Raw genomic sequence first — 20,095 nt, forward strand, 5'->3', positions numbered from 1 at the left:
GAGTGGTGAGGTGTGAGGGGATAACTTGGTAGCAAAACAGTCAATACAAAACCCTAGCACTGTTTGCTTTTGAGAGAGAGGTAGGGTTTGATTTTCCTTTTTCAATACCATAAGCCAAACACCATCAAACAAACACCAACATGGAATAAAAAACTATGATAGAAGCTTCAACCTACTTGTATCAAGACAAATCCACGCGTTTTGGGCGATTTGATGAAGTTTTTGAGAAAATCGGGCTTGGCAGCTCTATGCACCATGCCTCAAGCCCAATGCGTCATGCCTTCTCTATGCGCCGCGCCAGTGTATTTTTGCACTGGAAATTGCAGCCCAATGCGCCGCGCCAGTTGCCCAATGCACCGTGCCACCACCCAATGCAGAGCGCTTTTTGCAGGAGAATTGTGGAGGTCTTCCTAGTGTCCAAATTGGGAGCGGGATAGCTCGTTGGAAAGGTCTTTGAGTCTAATTTCCAACCCAACTAGAATTTGTCAATTTAGAGTTCATTTGCCCTGTCAAAAATTAAATATAACAAGATTGGTAAAAATGTTCCAAATGAGGCTGCCTAAAGGCAGAGTGCTGTTGTAGTCAACTTTTGAAGGTCTTCCTCAACTCCAAATTGAGCTCATGATAGCTCATTGGAAAGCTATGTGTGTCTAGTTATCATTTGACTCACCAAGAAAGTCATTTGGCCAACCAATCTAGGAGGAAACTTGAGTTTCCCGAGGTCACTTCAGAGGTGCATCAATTCTCCCGAGGCAACTGTATTTTTGACATTTATCTAAAACCATGACACCTGTGTAAAAAGTGAAATTTTTTTTCTTCATTGGCTTATTTTGGACAAAAACCTCTCTCAGTTTTCCCAAATTCATCTTTTATGGCTCAGAAACATCATTTGAGTAAAACCTACCCCGATGTGTGGAACAGGGGATTTGTTGAAATGAAGCGAAATGAAGGGGATAAGGGGCTTCTAAATTCTTGAGAAAATTTTGGGAAGTAGGGAGGGATGTTAGGAAGCAGGGGAAAGTTTAATTTCAAATATTGAGTGAGGGGAAGGGGTCCAAAAGAGAAAAAAATAGGCCTAGCCTAGAAAATTGCCAAGTTGTAGCAAGAAACTAGGGTTTGTGCCAAATGAAGAATTTGGGGGATCTCAGTGATAGGAAGTGTTTAATAAGGTGCATTAAGGATAGGCGAAGGTGTATGAACATCTGGATACAATTTTTGCTAATAATTTTACCATCCAAGAGAAATTACCTTCAAAACCCTAGGAGAGGGAAATGAACCTTACCTAGGCGCAACTGAAGCATGAACAATGTGTAAAATGACCCAGTGTAACCATACATGATGATAACAGCCCTCTGAATGATGGTACACTCAGCATGGACTGAAATTTGGACAACTTTGAAAGGAGTAAAAGCAAACTCTAGACCTAATTCCTAGTGACCAAATTTTACTTGAAGACTCACTGAAATGACAAAATTTGACCTTGACACCTTAAAATCACTTTGAAAGAGCATGTTTGATCACTGGAGGAAGGCTGCAAAGACTGATGCTAATAGGATCTGTAGAAATCCTGTGTACTGTAAATACAAAATCCTATCTTTTCCAATGAATGGGCATAATTTTAGACAACCCCATCCTTGTCTTAGTTTATATATGATAGCTTTCTATGATGATCTCCAATATGGTCTTCCAGCTCTTAGTTCTATGAACTAACACATACACATCTAGACCTCCCTTTCATGCACCTCAAGGTCGTGGAGCTCTTGATCACATATCTCCTGAATTTCAATATCTGATATATTTCTCATTCTTGTGAACTCAGATGTGCATTATGTAGCTAGAAGGTGTGAAACCTCGATGTGTATATCACACACTATTTTAGATGGATTTGTATTAGTGTTTGTATTGAATTCATATAATCCATCATCTAGATTCACTAAACATTTCACATCCAAACAAGTTATGTTTTGATATATCTCGTGCCCTATCTTGGTTTGTTGACCACCTCGCTTTTCCCAATGCGATAATAAGGGTTTCATATAAATAGGCTCTCCATTTTTTCGGCACCAAGCTATGAGAATAAAAACTCGTTTGGAATTGTTTGATATATAATAGTTTTTCTTTTGTTTGTAGTGTAATTTTATGACAGAAGGCTATTTGATATTTACCCTTTGTTTAGAGGCCTCAACCAAAAGCAAGTTAGCAACACTGAATGAAAAGTTGAGTACATTGGAGAGTTAACAAGAGCTACATGAAGCTAAGGTCATCATTGCATCAGGTACTTTGGGGTTGGCTTGATACATTCCCTTTTCCTATTGGAGACAAGGAAAGAGAAAATTGTCATACCATAATGATAAATTTAACACCTCGGGACATGTGGCACAACATCCTTGAGCACGATCTGACGTTGCACTAAAATATGGGAGTAACTAATAGTGTCATACCCCATATAGTTATATCTATAAAATATATTTACCTGTGAATTATTGATAGGTGAAATTTGTTTCTCCACCATTTTATGCAAAATCCAGGGCTGATATCATGAAATATTAATCAATTCAGAATCCCTGTAGATGATGTTTTTTCTTCGAATCTTTAAATATGTTTTCTTATACAGATTTCATATAACCAGAGACAGATTTTAATGAAATGTTGACATATCAAGAAATTTGAGGTTTTCATGTAGGCTGATGTGTGTAAAGCGAAAGTTATCAATACTAAAAGACAAGGCAAGTTTTCCCAGGATGTCATATTGGTAACTGTTGCAATAATGATTCTTTCTTTGTTTTGTTTTCTCATGGTAGCATTATTCATTCATTTAGTCTTTCCACTTTGTTTTATTTTTCATGGTATCTTTTTTCATCCATTCTGTCTTTTTAATTTTATATGTGCAATCTTACTTATACCACAAAATCCATTTAGGTTATAGCCCAAAAGCCTGCCCAGTGCCCGTCACGAAGAATAAGTCTTGCTAATCTCAACTATCCTTCATTCTTTGTATTTTTTCATCTCAGCCAACCCAAGAAGCACTAAATATAACTGTCATTAATGTACGCCCTCCTCAGTCCATCTACAGACTTAGAGTCATTCGTCCAAGGGGAGGTATGAATCATGACTATGACTATCAAGCCAAGAAAGTTGGTATTTACTGAGGAAAACCGTAAACTAAGCTATAATGTCATTGTAACCACAAAGAATATGAACCTTCTCCCCAGTAATGCGAACACACCCTTTGTCTTCCTTTCCTGGATAGACATGAAGCATATTGTGCAGAACCCAATTGTTGTAACTAGATAGGAACCTTATTAAGTATGCTTTTCTCCAAATACTGTACAAATTGAAGCTTTAATGGTCACCAAATGAAATGGAGTTTTTCTACTTATTTTGTTGATATACATGCAAAAGTTAGAAGAAAACCATTGTATATGTGTGTAGTAAAAAATTATCCACACGTAGTTTCTCAGTTAGTTTGGTTTTGTAATCAACATGGTAGTGCTTTGGGTCTATTTTAGGAGCCATTTCAATTACTCATAGGATTCAATATTGGATGATAGTGGCTCCTAAGTGTGTCTAATGCAAAGTTTTAGCATAGGATGATATATATATATGATATGTATTTCCATGGATTCTTTATGTCCGATGTAGAGTTGTGTATACTTATTAAGGTTTTTATTTTTTTGCTAACATTTTGACAGTATAAAAATGTTAGTCTAAAATACATTGACAAAGTTTCTTTGTTTAGGTGGGTCTCTTGCCTCTACTTTTAGTTAATGTGATTATTTTCGATTGTCATTCACAATGTGATGCAATGATTTTGCAATGCTTCTAGAGCATGTACGTGTCATGCCCCAAGTCACCTCTCATACAAAGATGGCCAAATACAACAAGAAATTTTAGGTTTATACGATAACCTTCCTTTGTGGTAGGATCTCATTTCTTGATTAATTTCCAAAAATTAAGAAGTAGATCACCTCACTGCATTGAAAATTTCATTTTTCTTCTTACAAGTTTTACTAATGGTTGTTAGGGCTTACTGTTATAGCTCCAAATCTCACTCTTATGGTTTGTGATGCTGTACTCATGGCCTAGGGCAACCCCTCCTTCCAGACCTGGTCCTAAAATTTAAAAAACAGTGTTTTATTCCTTATACGCGACATTTCCCTGAGTTAAACGCGTGTATATGCGGGTATGTGTATATCCAACCCGCGTGTATGTATTAAAACACTTAAAAAAATATAAAATTCCTTATTTTCGGGTGGAGATCGCGGGTTTTACCTGCTGATCACCTGTTAGTGCCCATGGCCCAACTGTTCCCAACCAACTCCTAACTAAAAAACTACTTTGGAGATGGTATAAAAAGACCTCAAAGGGAAGGCCTAAAGGAGGAGAGAATAGAGAGAAAGGTTATTATGCTGAGATTTTCCCCTTGACCAGGTCTGAAGTCCCTTATGACTTCTGCACTTCCCCCATTTTGTACAGGAAACCTTTGTTTCCTTGTGTGTTGATGTTCATCTACCATTTATGACATCATGGAGAGAGTCATGGAAGGATTTTTGTTAGAGGCTTGAGGCTGGAACGGATCCGTTCCAAGCAAAGCTTCCTTCCGGATCCGTTCCAGCCTCAAGCCTCTAACAAAACTCCTTCCATGACTCTCTCCATGATGTCATAAATGGTGGATGAACATCAACACACAAGGAAACAAAGGTTTCCTGTACAAAATGGGGGAAGTGCAGAAGGCACAAGGGACTTCAGACCTGGTCAAGGGGAAAATCGCAGCATAATAACCTTTCTCTCTATTCTCTCCTCCTTTAGGCCTTCCCTTTGAGGTCTTTTTATACCATCTCCAAAGTAGTTTTTTAGTTAGGAGTTGGTTGGGAACAGTTGGGCCATGGGCACTAACAGGTGATCAGCAGGTAAAACCCGCGATCTCCGCCCAAAAAGAAGGAATTTTATATTTTTTTAAGTGTTTTAATACATACACGTGGGTTGGATATACACATACCCGCGTATACACGCGTTTAACTCAGGGCAATGTCGCATATAAGGAATAAAACACTGTTTTTTAAATTTTAGGACCAGGTCTAGAAGGAGGGGTTGCCCTAGGCCATGAGTACAGCATCACAAACCATAAGAGTGAGATTTGGAGCTATAACACTTACAGCTCAAGGCATGTTGGGAATGATGTGATTGGTATTGATTTGAGTACTGCCAACTCATGTGCGGAAACCATGGAAGGGAAGGTTAGTTGTTTATTATTGAATGCTAAAGTCCTTATTGTTTTCTCTAGGTTGAGCTGACAAAACAATTATTATTCTGGTTTTCACGCATCTTCTTGTTATACTATTTTTTGAATGTTTATAGAACACAAAAGTAATTGAGAACTCAAAAGGGACTAGGACAACACCATCAATTGTAGATGTGAATAAAAGGGGGGAGATACATGTAGGTATTCATGCCAAGGTATTTTCATAGGATATTCAGATAGGTTTTCATTTCCTTTCTTTCGAGGGTCCCAAGAAGTTGGAGCAATTACTTGAGTTGATGATATATTGGCCTCTATATTTTAGCATTCTGCATTTAGATAAAAATGCTTCATATTTCCATTGACATGTATTTTACAAAAAAAAAGGGGTGGTGACATAACCACCACAAGCTATAGCTACAAGGAAAAAATCCTATACAGTTAAAACAAGCCATGCAAGGTCTACAAAACTAAAGTGCCATAAAGCCAAAATCATAAAGCAACAAACATATAAACAACCAGGTCATTGGGCAAGAGTTAGTGGATAGACTATGATTTTGCAAGAATTAAACCCATTCGAGGAGGAGAGTCTTAATCATTGGGAGGAGGCCCTAAACCTTTAGTTGTGTTTTTAGGATCAACTATCCATCATTATCATGCATGGGTTTGTCATGATGGCTAGAGGAATAGTCAGAAATTTTTCAAAGTGACAGACCACTGTGGGGCCTTGTTGGGGGTTAATGCCTTTACTTCTCTTGACATTATCTTGCAACTCGACTTGCTTTTTGTTGATTTCATTGTTTGGAGGTTGAGACTCGAGAGTGTGTAGAGTACGCAAGAGAATATCCTTGAGGTGGCACTTTATTCATTGTGCATTGTCTAGTATCCCATTAGCTCATGTAGGTGGATTATTTCCATCTCCCCCTCCACATTTTCACTCGGATATGCATATTCAAATGTGCAAAAATGAGAGACCCCTTTTGCTAGGTACATTGGAACTACACTAAGAACTAGTTGATACACATATATTTCTTGTGTTCCATAAAGGATATAAGATACCAATGCTAACGTAGTACCATGTTGTGTGAAATATATGTACTATGGAAAACAATCTCCCAATAGGGAAATCTTCTAAGCAATATTATATGAGATCGAGGGACAAAGCTTAAATTGATCATATTTTCAAAACTAGAACAAGTGCTTCAATGTTTCATTCTTGCCACATTGTGGACTTTCAAGGTATGAAATTACTAGGTGTTCAAGAATTTCCCTATGACTAAGTCATCATGTGTTAAATACCAATTGAAGTAGGGCTTTTTGGGTTGTAACTTCCAACTCTAGATGGATTTAATACCAATTGAATTAGGTATTTTTGGGTTGTACGTCCCGATTTTAGATGGATTTCAAATATTAAAGACAAATCTTCTCCTTATATTTGATTCTAGATGTTTCCCTTTTCCTTAGGTCAATGCCAAAGCCATTTCTAACTATCAACTCAATTGTAGTTCAGAAAACATTTTCATTGGTTCCATCTCCAATATTTCCACCAAGTTAGTGGTCAAAGAAGGCCAAGCTTAAGAAAAAGGTGTTTTAAGATTGAGATATAAACGTTTTCTAGCGTAATTCTATTTGTAAGACTAAGCTTCAATTTTTATATAATATTTTCCAATCCTTCCAATCTATAATTTTTTTGTCATAGAAGTCACTAGGGGAATAATGCCTTTCTTGTACTATCTCTTCTTTTAGAACCAAGAGATGTTCGCAATAATATTTTCTTGTTGAGAAACTACTTGGAAATAGTATACAATGTTCCTTGAAATAAATCCTAGCTTCAAGTAAGTCACTTTTCCAATTTTCCACAACAACTTGACCTCTCAAGCTTTCTGAGTGCTTTTGGCTACAAAGGTCTCATTATTTGGCTAGATGTTGGGGTAGCTAATAGCTTGTGAATGTTTATATTACTCCATATTTTGTACAGAAATAAATCTCGTGAGGTGATTGGTTCCAAGTAATCTCTTCCATGCCTCTTTCCCTTCCACTAGTCTAATGATCTTTTTGGAATAAGGAGCCTAGAATTTTATTTGGGTGGCTAGAGCAACCAATCCTCCTTTAACCTTAGGGGTGTAATAGTTTCTCTAGCCAACTATATGAAAACCTTCCTCTCCACTAGAGTTAGTGCAAAGAAAATTTTTGAAACTATTTTCTAGCTTGGCATAAGTTTGGGGAGAAGAGACTTAATGTGAAGAACAATAAATGTGGGTAGAAACCAACTTTTGGATAAAAATTTGAATTTTCCTATGAGGAATAGAGGCTTCTAGATCCATTTATTGATATTTCTCATTATAATTTATTTGGAGAGAGCTCAAAAGAAAGAAAATGCAAAGGAATATAACACTTGGATAGATCCTAATCAATCAATTAGGGGCATTCTTTTGGCTATGTGGATAGCATTGGATTTTTCCATTAATAACTTCCACCTAGAATCCTGACATAAGCTTTGCAAGAAATCCATGGTGTCCAAATTTTAAATCTCTTCAATGATGTTTATAAAATAATCATTTTTGAAGTGACTATTAATTCATTGATTTCCATATACAACAGAGAGAAGAAACCTTTGATGAGGGGATGTATTATTATGCTATGAAGAATATAGCCAATGACTTCAGTAGACATTACATAGAGGGTTAAGGTGAGTGGGAAACCTTTCCTGATTAACTAGAAGAGCTTAGACTTGGTATGATTGATAGAAGGACAAGCTACAACATGTGTAAATACAGTTTCTACCACTTTAACAGAGTACTGGCCAAATCCAAGTGCTCTAAGCATGGTGAATATTAATGACTATTCAACTTTGTTGTAGGCTTTTATAAAATCTATTTTAATGAATTGGATCTTAAGGGTTTTTTTTCGGTTTTCCCTGGAAGCAAGAGTTTGAATTCTGTGATGAAAGTATGAAAGATAATTATTCAATAACTTTCCTATAGGATAATGGTTCCTCAACAAAACTAGACAAATTGATTTTAAGTAGATTAGAATTGTCTAAAATCAATCACAATAATATAAGTATTAATAAGTATTTATTGTGACTGGTTGGGAAAGTATAATATGCAAAGATATTTTCTATAGCATTGCATTATATTGTACATTCACATTCTTGGTTTGGAATTTTGTTTTCATCCATATTGAGGGACAGGGACTGCGAATATCTTTATCTCCATCACAAATTCTGCCCAACAAACACCCACTTACTATTTCAGATTATGCTCACCAAACACCCACTTGTTGGTTACTAGGATTCTTTCTATTTAGGTCTTAATATATGTGATATATTGTCCATGAAATGCTAGAAGTTGTGCCAGAAAAGTTGGGGAAGACGTACATGCCAATATTAGTTTCCTAGCTCAAATTAATTTCTTGTAAACAAGATATTGGCATATTGAATCAGTGCAGATTCTTCCACTGAGTTAAAGCACTTATCAAGAACAATATTTTTAAAAATTTATCTTGAATAGAAAATCTTCAAAGGCCATCTAAATCAATGGAAATTTTAGGATTATTATTGTGAGTTATTTATTTGTGGAAGTTGGCCCTCACTTGTCTTTCCTTTTGGATTTATAAAATAAATAGGTAGTTTTCCTACAACTAAGACTTGGAAATGTGTTAGAAGTTCATATGTGCCTTTTCCATTCAAGACTCCTTCAACTGAATCCACAAGTACTATGGTAGAGTAGTCTAGACTCTGGAGTAGAAAAAATAGGAGAGAGTTTTGATACTAAATGGAATGTGCCACTTGCTAACAGAAGCACTATTGGTAGACCTATGTCAATAAGACTGTGGGAGCAGGGTAGTTATGGAAGTAACTATGGAAGTAAATGTGTTGCAGATCATTTTGTTTAACTAATGTAGCTCAGATTCTTTTTAGTTTTATCTTGATTATTTAAGACTTAATTATTAAGATTATTACTCATGATCAGTACAAATTCACAGTATTGTTACATCTTGCTTGTTAAATTGTAATTGTGTTATTAAGAAGTTTTGCACCTAAAAACATTTTCCTTTTCTAAATTCAGTGTTATGAAACCAGCTCAAGAAAAGATAGAAAAGATAGATCAACGCCTTAGAATTCAGCCTCTTTGAGGGGGCAACCTCCTTTACATTACATAAATGAACAATTCCTGGATGATACAAATGACAAAACCTCCTTTCTATATATAGGAGTCTAGGGAGTCACAATATAATCCAGCCGACCTAACAATAATAATATAAAGCCACAAAAATAACAATAGAGGGATTCTATGGGGCACAGAAATAACAATATGGGGGTAATAGGGGCACAACAATATAAATAAGGGGTATAACTACAATAGTAATGGGGTAATCACTAGTATTATAGGGACCCAACATGCCCCTCTCCTTCAAAAAAGTGTTGTCCTCAACGCTTGAGTAGTTCTGGATACTTCTGCATAAAATTCTCATCCTCCCATGTGGAATCTTCAGCGGATAAGTTCTTCCACTTGATAAGATGCTCTGAAATTGATCGATTTCGTAGTTGTCGAGTTCTTGTTTCTGTGACTGCTTCCGGTTCCAATATAATTTTTCCTTCCTCGTCAAGTTCTGGCAATATTGTTTGAATTGGGAGCTTGTCACCTATAACCTTCTTTAAACATGAAAAATTGAAAACCGGGTGCAATCGAGAAGCTGCAGGAAGCTCTAATTTGTATGCCATAGTACCAATCTTTTGTAACACCTTGTACAGACCATAATACTTTGGTGATAATTTATTATCCTTCTTAGCTTTCTTTAGGGACATTTGCTTATATGGTTGTAGCCATAGGAATACCCAATCACCTACATCAAAACTTCTTTCACTGCGATGTTGATCTGCCTGTTGTTTCATTCTATTTTGTGCCAATACGAGGCTATCCTTTAAGAGTTGGAGGACTTGTTGTTGATGTTCGATGTGATATTCCACTGCCTGAACCTTAGAATTTTCTCTTAATATGATGTGATGGATGGTGGTTGATACCCATAAAGTGCCATAAATGGGGTCATTTTTGTTGCTGTATGGAAGGAAGTGTTATACCACCATTCAGCCAGAGGCAACCATTTGACCCATTGTGTCTGTTTATCAGATACAAAGCAACGAAGATATCCTTCCAAACATTTGTTTACTATCTCAGTTTTCCCATCAGATTGAGGATGATAAGATGAGCTATGAGCTAACTGAGTACCAAGACAAGAAAATAATTTTGTCCAAAAATTTCCAGTGAAAATGGGATCTCTGTCACTTACAATAATCTTTGGGTTTCCATGTAGCTTTTGAACTGTTTCCATAAATGCAGTAGAAACTGTACTGGCTTTAATTGGATGTGATAATGCACAAAAGTGTGCATACTTGGTAAGTCTGTCAACTACCACCATGATGACACTCTTTCCCTCAGACTTGGGTAAACCTGTGATAAAATCCATTGAAACCTCCTCCCAACGTTGGCTTGGAATGGATAAAGGTTGTAATAGACCCGGTGTCTTAATTGTTTCAACTTTATTTTGTTGGCAAACCAAACATTCCGCCACAAACTTTTGAATATCTTATTTAAGGCCATCCCAAAAAAATTCCTTCTTAACCCTGTGGTAAGTTTTTAAAAATCCTGAGTGCCCTCCTAAGGGAGAAGTGTGCAATTCCATAAGAATCTTTTGTTTTAGTTGGGAATTCTTACAAAGGTATAAGTGATCTTTGTACCATAACGAATCATTTTGCCAGCTAAATGTATCAGAAGTACTGGAATCTTGTTGTAGCTTTCGAATAAGTGCCCACACTTCTTCGTCATTCTTCCATTCCTCTCTTGCTTCGTTTATCCAATCTGGTTGGATAATAGAAATGGCACACAACAATGCTTCCACATCCTCATCCTTTCTTGAGAGTGCATCTGCCACCACATTTTGCTTCCCTTTTTTGTAGATGATTTCAAAGTCATAACCCAACATCTTTGTGACCCACTTTTGTTGCTCTTCAGAGGATAATCTTTGTTCTAAAAAGTATTTAAGGCTATCATGATCCGTTTTTACCTTGAAGTGTCTTCCCATTAGGTAGGGTCGCCATTTCTTAAGTGCATGGAGTATTGCCAACATTTCCTTCTCATAAATAGCTTTGCTTAAAATCTTTCCCTTGATTGGACGACTTTCAAAAGCAATGGGTCTTTCATCTTGCATTAGAACAGCACCAATTCCATTTCCTGAAGCATCACATTCCACAATAAAGGTTTTTGTGAAGTCCGGTGTAGCTAAGACTGGTGCTTGGCACATTGCCTCTTTAAGATGTTCAAAGGCCTTTGTTGCTTCCGGAGTCCATGAAAATGAATCTTTCTTCAATAATGTTGTTAGAGGTGCTGCTATTCTCCCATAATTCTTAACAAACTTGCGATAATACCCTGTCAACCCAAGAAATCCTCGTAGATGCTTTATGGATGTGGGGATTTTCCATTCCTTAATGGCTTTAATTTTGCTAGGGTCTACCTTAACTCCTTCATGAGATACAATATGACCCAAATATTCCACCTCCTGGACTCCAAAGAAACATTTGGATCTTTTTGCATATAATTGTTTCTCCTCCAATAGTTGTAGCACCCTGTCAACATGTTCAACATGATCCTTCCAAGACTTGCTGTAGATTAGTATATCATCAAAAAATACTAACACAAATTTTCTAAGGAATGGTTTGAAAATTGAATTCATCAAACCTTGAAATGTTGAAGGTGCATTGGTAAGGCCAAAAGGCATGACCAAAAATTCATAATGACCCTCATGAGTTCTAAATGCCGTTTTCGGAATGTCTTCAACCTTCATTCTGATTTGATGATATCCCGAACGAAGATCCAACTTGGTGAAGTAAATTGATCCATGCAATTCATCCAGTAATTCATCAATAACAGGAATGGGGAACTTATCTTTAATAGTGAGCTTGTTGAGCTCCCTATAATCCGGACACATGCGCCATGATCCATCCTTCTTGTGCACCAATACTACTGGAGCTGAGAAAGAACTTTGACTCAGTTGAATTATACCAGCCTCTAGCATTTCTGCAACCATACGTTCAATTTCACTTTTTTGAACATAGGGATATCTGTACGGCCTGATGTTTGGAGGAACACTTCCTGGAATCAGATGAATAGCATGATCATGATCACGCATAGGTGGGAGACCCTTGGGAGTCTCAAATACCTTGGAATGATTGTCCAGGACTTTTTGGAGATCTGGAGAAATAGATGATTCAATTGTGGAAACATCTAGCGAGCATAATTGTGCAATTACACTTCTTTGCTCCTTTTTTAGAAGCTTTGTCATACCATGAGAGCTGATTATCTTTCCTGGTTTCCCTGCAATACCCCTTAATTCAACTTCCTTTCCTTCCGTAGAAAATTTGATGAAAAGTTCTTGAAAATTAAAAGCTATTGTACCCAAGGATTGTAGCCATTGGACTCCTAGTACAACATTCGCACCTCCCATTGGAATGGAAAGCATTGGGCTAGTCAATACATATTCTCCCATGGATAGCTTGATATTATGGCACTTTCCAGAGCAATTTATTGTTCCTCCATTTGCAATCATCACTTGACACTCTGGTGCTGGATATAGGAAGCAATTCAATTCTTTTGCTACCCTACAATGAATAAAATTGTGGGTGCTTCCTGAATCAATCAACACTATTACCTTTTTCTTCTTGATTTGTCCTTCTATCTTGATGGTTTGAGGAGTGGTAATTCCCGCCAATGCATTACAAGATATGGTCGGATTTATTTGTTCTTCATCTAGGCTTTGTTCCTGAAGTATATCTTCTTCTTTTGACCTTACTTGCTCCTTTTCTTCTTCCTCTTCACAATCTATGTAGAATAATTTCTTCTCATCACACTTATGACCTTTTGTGTATTTGCTATCACAACTGTAACAAAGCCCTTTTGCTCTTTTTTCTTCCAATTGTTGTGGTGTCAACCTTATAGGTTGTGGAAGACTAGGGGCAACAACACTTCCGTCTTTATAGTTGTGAGTGGTATGCTTCCTGGTTGCCATAATTTTGCTTTCCATTTTTCTTGCTAACCTGAATGCCTTCTCTAATGAATCAGGTTCCCTAAGGCGAACATCATGTTGGATATTATCCTTTAAAGACCCTATGAACACATCAATCCTATGCTCCTCTGGAATATCTTTTACCCTTATGTTCAATTTTTGGAACTCCTCAATGTGCTCCATTACTGAACCCTTTTGTTTGAGACTTATCAATTGGCTAAAAAAAGTGTTGCTTTTTGTATCTTCATAATGTGCTATCAATTCTTCCGTAAAAATTTCCCAAGTGATAAATTGTTTACGAGAGCAAAGCCATTGATACCATACAAACTGATTTGGTTCCAAATATACAGTTGCCATACGTACCTTTTGTGCGTTTTGCACATTATTGAGATCGAAGAATTGCTCCATCTGTAATATCCATGTGGTGGATCCTTGCCATCAAACTTCCTCATATCGATTTTTGGAATATGGTGATTCTTCGATCCAACATTAGCATCTATGGAATCATGATTAACATTTCTTTTGTTCTCATCATGAGTTTCCTTTACTACCTTTTCACCATTAGTGACCCTTTCTTGTAGCAACTTCTTCAATTCTTCCATGTCCGTCTTCATATCTATCTTCAAATCTGCCATGTCTCTCTTCAAATCTGTCTTCGAATCATCCATCTTAGCTTCCATGACCTTTATCTTAGATTCCACGCAATTCATCTTACATTCCACGCCATTTATCTCAGATTCCACGCCACTTATCTTAGCTTCTGTTAGCTTTTGTGAGCGTGACATTTGTTGCACTTGTTCTTGTAATTTTGATAGATCATGTAGCATTTCTTCCTCTTCTTCATGGGTCATGCTAGAGCTTTCAGGTTCCTTACTAGGTGTTTGCATTTTCTTTCCTCGGGGCATCAGTTACCGATAATAATGCTTTACTATGCCCTTTGAATTCCGTTAAACCAAGCTTACACAAAAATTTAAAAAAAAACTACACACCTTTTTTCACTTTATAGAAGCCTGATATTGAATCTGATGTATCTCTGTAATTTCGAATCATCCAATTCTGAAATTGCTATCTGTAGTAGCCTTCTGTGTCCTCTTTCCAATGCCACAAGTCTGAGCCAAATTGGATTCTCCAAGGAAGAGTTATGTGAAATATCCCACAGTGACTTGTTTTTAGACTGGTTCAGTAGAGCGAACTTGTGCAACGTGCCACGAGTCACTGTTTCAACCTTTGAATCTGAAACACACACACAAGAAACTAAAGTCCGTCCTCTTTCTGTACCTTCTGATGAAATTTCAATCCAATCCCCAGAGAGAAAGTTATGACGATTTTCCCCAGGTCACCTGTTTTGAATGTAATTCAGGAGTCTGCAAAAATGCCAACTTCCTCAAATCATATCTTTGCAAATATCGCGCGAAAAGCTCTGAAATTCAGACCCAAGGTTCAGAGCGATTTCTTCTCAAATGGGTTGTTTTTTCAACTTCTGAAACGTCATAGAAAAAAAGTTATAGCGAAAATTCCACGATGACCTGTTTGGAGCAGCGAAACCCTAGAATCCAAAGCTCTGATACCAAATGTTATGAAACCAGCTCAAGAAAAGATAGAAAAGATAGATCAACGCCTTAGAATTCAGCCTCTTCGAGGGGGTAACCTCCTTTACATTACATAAATGAACAATTCCTGGATGATACAAATGACAAAACCTCCTTTCTATATATAGGAGTTTAGGGAGTCACAATATAATCCAGCCGACCTAACAATAATAATATAAAGCCACAAAAATAACAATAGAGGGATTCTATGGGGCACAGAAATAACAATATGGGGGTAATAGGGGCACAACAATATAAATAAGGGGTATAACTACAATAGTAATGGGGTAATCACTAGTATTATAGGGACCCAACATTCAGCCTATGGTTCCATGAGTTACAATTCAGACTATGGTTCTGGCCTTTATTGATCCAGCAATTTATATGGGGGAATGGGAGGAGGATATGGAGTGATGTTAGGATCATATGGTGTTGGTCTTTATGGCAACCATAAGTATGAAGGAGGATATGGTGGATCAAATATATTTGGTGGAATGTATAATAACATGAGGGGGGAATCGATGGGTGGATATGGCACAAGATCTAGAGGTCCTTATGACAATGGAAATGGTAATCCAAATGATCCATTTGGCGACCTATTTTAACCCCAAACTTTTGGCAGTCTATGCTTCATGTGATAAGTGTATTCTTGCTTTATTTTCTTATGTCTTCTTTTTCTTGTGTTTCAACATAAGATAGTACAAATTAGTGTTGATCTTGAAATGAATGAGAAAATACAGGGAGTGGATGAATGGAGGATGCGCAGTTGAATATCTTTTTCATTTTTTTTGCATTTGTGTATGCTCCTAATACATGTGTGCACACAAAGAGTCTCATACTACCTTACATTTTGGACCACAAATGGGGGTTGTTGGGAGGTTTTATTTTTCCAATTGAGTGCTATAGTAGATCCTTATTATCATAACATGTTGTGTTAAAACCATTTTGATCATGAATTATTTTAAAAGTTTCCATTTATTTCTCTAGGGACTAGATTTCCTTTCTCTTTTGGAGTTGGATGGAACTAAATAAGTAAATTAGTGACTTGTTTGGAAAATTTCATTGTTGGATAGAGACAGATGCTTAAAGTATGGATATTTCTCTGGACCATTGTTGCATCTATAGTTTTGTACCTTTATAGCCATACATGTACTTGTTATACCCATATGATCTTGTTGTACCTAAATCATGATGAACTCCTCCTTTAGAAAGGAAAGGTGCCATTTCTTTGCACCCATAGCTTAAAATATCTTCATTGTTTGTTGTCCCTACAGCTAGACCTAGCTACACACATGGTTTATATTATTAATGCTAATTATGGTCTCTTACCTTTAAAATAATCCACACTTAAATTTATTTACTAGATTCCTCATTACTGGGATTATTATGGCAATGTACATAGTAACAAAATGTGTGTTGTTGGATTGTATAAGACATTCACTTTAACTTGAACTTGAAAAGGATGCAAAGCTTCCTTGAATAGTATGAAGGTTTTGACATGGCATGAACATCACAATTTTGTGCATTTTGACCTTTATAACTTGTCTTAAATATTTTGAAAGAAAAGATGCATGGTTTTATGATATTTTTTGGTCGAATTTCCATCCTTGTTGATCAAAACACTAATGCATTCCATTTTTATTATGACTTCCCTTCGCCAGGTAAAACTTGCACATAACCATGTTCATTTTCACAGATTTCATATGTTTCTCACTAAATGTATCAATCTGACTATTGCTTTCTCATTTGCTTTTTTCTATTCTACTCTACTCTAGAGTTGTTTGACCAAACTAGTGTATTGTACAGGGAACTTTCTCAATTTTTGGGGAGGTTACTTGGCATTCAGACAAAACCAAGAGAACCATCTAGTTCTGAACTTAAAGCAATAGGTCAAGGCCCTAAAAACTACGATATTCAAGAACCTAAAGAAGCAATTGGTTGGTTGGGAGAATGCCTGAGAAGGTTGTGGTGGAAGGTTGTAGTAATCAATTGCAGGTTCTACTTCATGTAGATTTACTCTAATATACTCTCTGAACAATATGAGATATTCTTTTTCTTGCTCTTTTGATGGCTTTCATGTGCTTCTTGTATGAGTATGCTCTAGAATGCATTGTGCAAGGAATTGTAATTTTTAAGTATGAACTGAATTTGGGTACCACCGGTGTGCACAAGGGGTGTGTAGTAGATTCAGTTTTAAAGTGAAGTTTTTTATCATGGCACCTAGCATTATAAGTGCACTATATTCTTTAAATAATAAGTGATTAGATCATAGCTTATGAACCTTAGATGTAGAGAAGGACAAATTCAACTAATTTGTTCAAGTGATAAGTGATTGTTGCAATTTCCATCTCTGTTGATATATTGCAAATACAAATACTTCCTTGAGACTTGGATTTAAAGGTTTCGTTGTCAATTTCATATTGTCCTTTAAAACTACTAGGCATTATAGAGAGGTTGGGTTTCTATTAAGGTGAGGAGGATATGGAATATTCCATGTACACAGGAGATACTAAAAGTACCATTTAGTCATGGAAAGTAAGTAGTTTCCATAACAGCTATAAGGATTCAAATGATTCTTGAGGGAAGATACCAATTTTGTTGGCTTAATTGAATTCATTGCTTGTTATGAGTAATTAGGTTTAAAAATTATGTCTTGCAATCAGATTTCATAGATTTGATTCGATGGACTAATCAGACTCAATCATTATATAAACCCCAACCTGAAGTAGATTAATTAGAATCTATAGTATGATATACACACACTAAAGTCACCAATTTAACTTGTAGCAATTGCAATGTCACTCCTTATAGTTCTGGAAAAATTGTGTCAATTTTATCGTTTGGAGTTGACCAATTTGTAGTGCACATACCATTATCACTTCCAACTAGAATGACAAGAATTGCAATAGATACATTTGGACCTGTAACTGAGTCTGTACAAACCCAACATCAATTATTTGCATAGTTTTTTTTTCCTTTTACTATTAGAGTTGTATTTCATGTTAAACCCTCATGGACATCCAAGCGAAGAAGCAAATTTGGTTATACAACATTTCCTTAGGTAAGTAGGGCTCTTCTGGTTATGTTCTTGCATTTACAACACAAAATGTTTACCCCTTTTATACCCTTTAAAAAATAAATTGTTTGTTATGGAACTCATGGGCTTATTTCTATTGTTGGTCAGTGGGCTGATCTAGATTTTTATTACACACTAGTGCATTTGAAATGAGAAAAATTCCTTTTAAAAGGTATTCATTTGATCTATCATTTAGTACGCTAGGTTGATGGTGAAGAGTTGTAAGATCAAAGGAAAGGCAAGTCTAGGTGCAACATATGTTTGATTCTAGTTATATATGACATTTAAGTCTAGTTATATATATGACATTTTGGTTATATATGTAAATTATCTCAAGACCCATTTTACCTAACAAACAAAAATTATCAGCTAGAGTTCATTTTTTTCTTTTTAATGAATTACGTAGAATCATATATATTTTAAGACAAGCAATGAAAGATGGATTTTGGAAGGAGGTGAACTGCTAAGGTGTTCATATAGGGATGTAAAAAATAATTTTGAACATTAAACACACAATTGTCATATATATCTGCACATTTTACTCAATAAGATTCAGTGCGGAAGCTTTCAGGTGGTCAATAGGTGAGATACATTGATTGGACTCTAGATTAATGCATTGCAATTCATTAATGTTCCTGAGATGAGATACATTAATTGAGTGACGCATTGCAATTTGTTAATGTTTCCTGCATGCATATTAGGACATCGTGGCTTCCTTCTCTGCACCATAAGCATTCCCTTTTTATAAAGTTTGTTGACATGCCGAAACATCCATCAATATTACACAATAATGTTTCTAGATTTACTGTCATATAGTTATTCATACTGATCAAATGTTTTATGGGAATTTAGTACAGAACTGAAGACACTCTCATAATCAGATGCAAAAAATCTCGAATGTCATCCTTGTTAAATGATCCTGACCTAATCTCAAACGTGGTCAATCATAGGAAATTAGTTTGCTACCATTTCTAATTATTTTTTTCTTTTCAACCATATTTCCTAGATGGTTTTTTCTTTTATTCTCAATCCAATGTTATTGTAAATAAATTGATATTTAAGTGCAAATGTTTTAGTTTTATGATTGCAAACTCTTTTATTCATTTTGTTTTCCAATTTAGATTCACTTTTAGTTATATATTGGAAAATGATTGATAGTTGAATCACAAAAGTATAGGGTCGTCATATAGTAATTTAAGAGTATAAAAACACTTCTATTCATCCCTATATGAAAACTTTAGTAGTTCACCTCCTTCCAAAATCCATCTTCCATTGCTTGTCCTAAAATATATATGATTCTCCTTATTTCATTAAAAAGAAAAAATGAACTCTAACTAATAATGTTTTTTGGTTTGTTATGTAATATGAGACTTGATATGATTTACATAAATAACCAAAACCTCATATATATAACTAGACTTAAATATCATATATAACCAGAATCAAACAGATGTTGCACCCAGACTTGCCTTGCCTTTGTTTTTTTCGTTTGTTAGGTAATTTAGATTTCAAACCTTTATGTCTAGTTATATATGACATTTAAGTTCGAGGATGAGTTTAGATTTATTCACCATAATCATGTCAAATATATGGAAGTTCAACACTTGGAGGTTCAAATTGTGAGGTTTTGTTCTCCTGGACCATTGTTGATTGTTTTTGTTACAAATTTTCATTTCCTAGTTGCAAATATTTGTAGAAACTTGTTCATAGGGAAGTTTGTTAATTGGTATCTAACCCTTAGCAATAAACCCAAATGGAAAGATAAAATCTAGGAAGGGAATGTTTATGAATTTAATGATTGAAATACAGGGGAAATAGGAATAGGAATTACAGCAATGTGACATTTTTCCCTTTCAATTTTAGCCTATAAAGTTAGCAGCTTCTATCGGCTTTATGGAAACATGTCTAATTTTCATTGCTTCATGAGATCTTAACAAGAAATAAGACAAACAATCCAAAATAAGATATATTGGAAACTTATTGTGTTATGATAGAGGGAAACATAGGGTTTATAACATTCTAAAATTTATATCTCTTGATTATTTAAACAGTATATGAATCTGTCCTTAGTTTTAGTATATGCTTAAATTATTTACAATATGTTCACTACTAACACCCTTCAGTGTTAAT

General features: G+C 35.7%; 1 pseudogene; it reads left to right on the forward strand.

Annotated features, from left to right (window-relative positions):
- The first annotated feature begins 8,777 nt into the window (after positions 1-8,777).
- LOC149187718 (peroxisomal membrane protein 13-like) lies at positions 8,778-16,847 on the forward strand (annotated as a pseudogene).
- The last annotated feature ends 3,248 nt before the right edge of the window (positions 16,848-20,095 follow it).

This window comes from Pinus tabuliformis, chromosome 3_1 (genome assembly GCF_031772625.1).
Source record: "Pinus tabuliformis cultivar Carrire ecotype Pingquan chromosome 3_1, CPIR1, whole genome shotgun sequence".
In the NCBI taxonomy this organism is placed as follows: Eukaryota; Viridiplantae; Streptophyta; class Pinopsida; order Pinales; family Pinaceae; genus Pinus; species Pinus tabuliformis.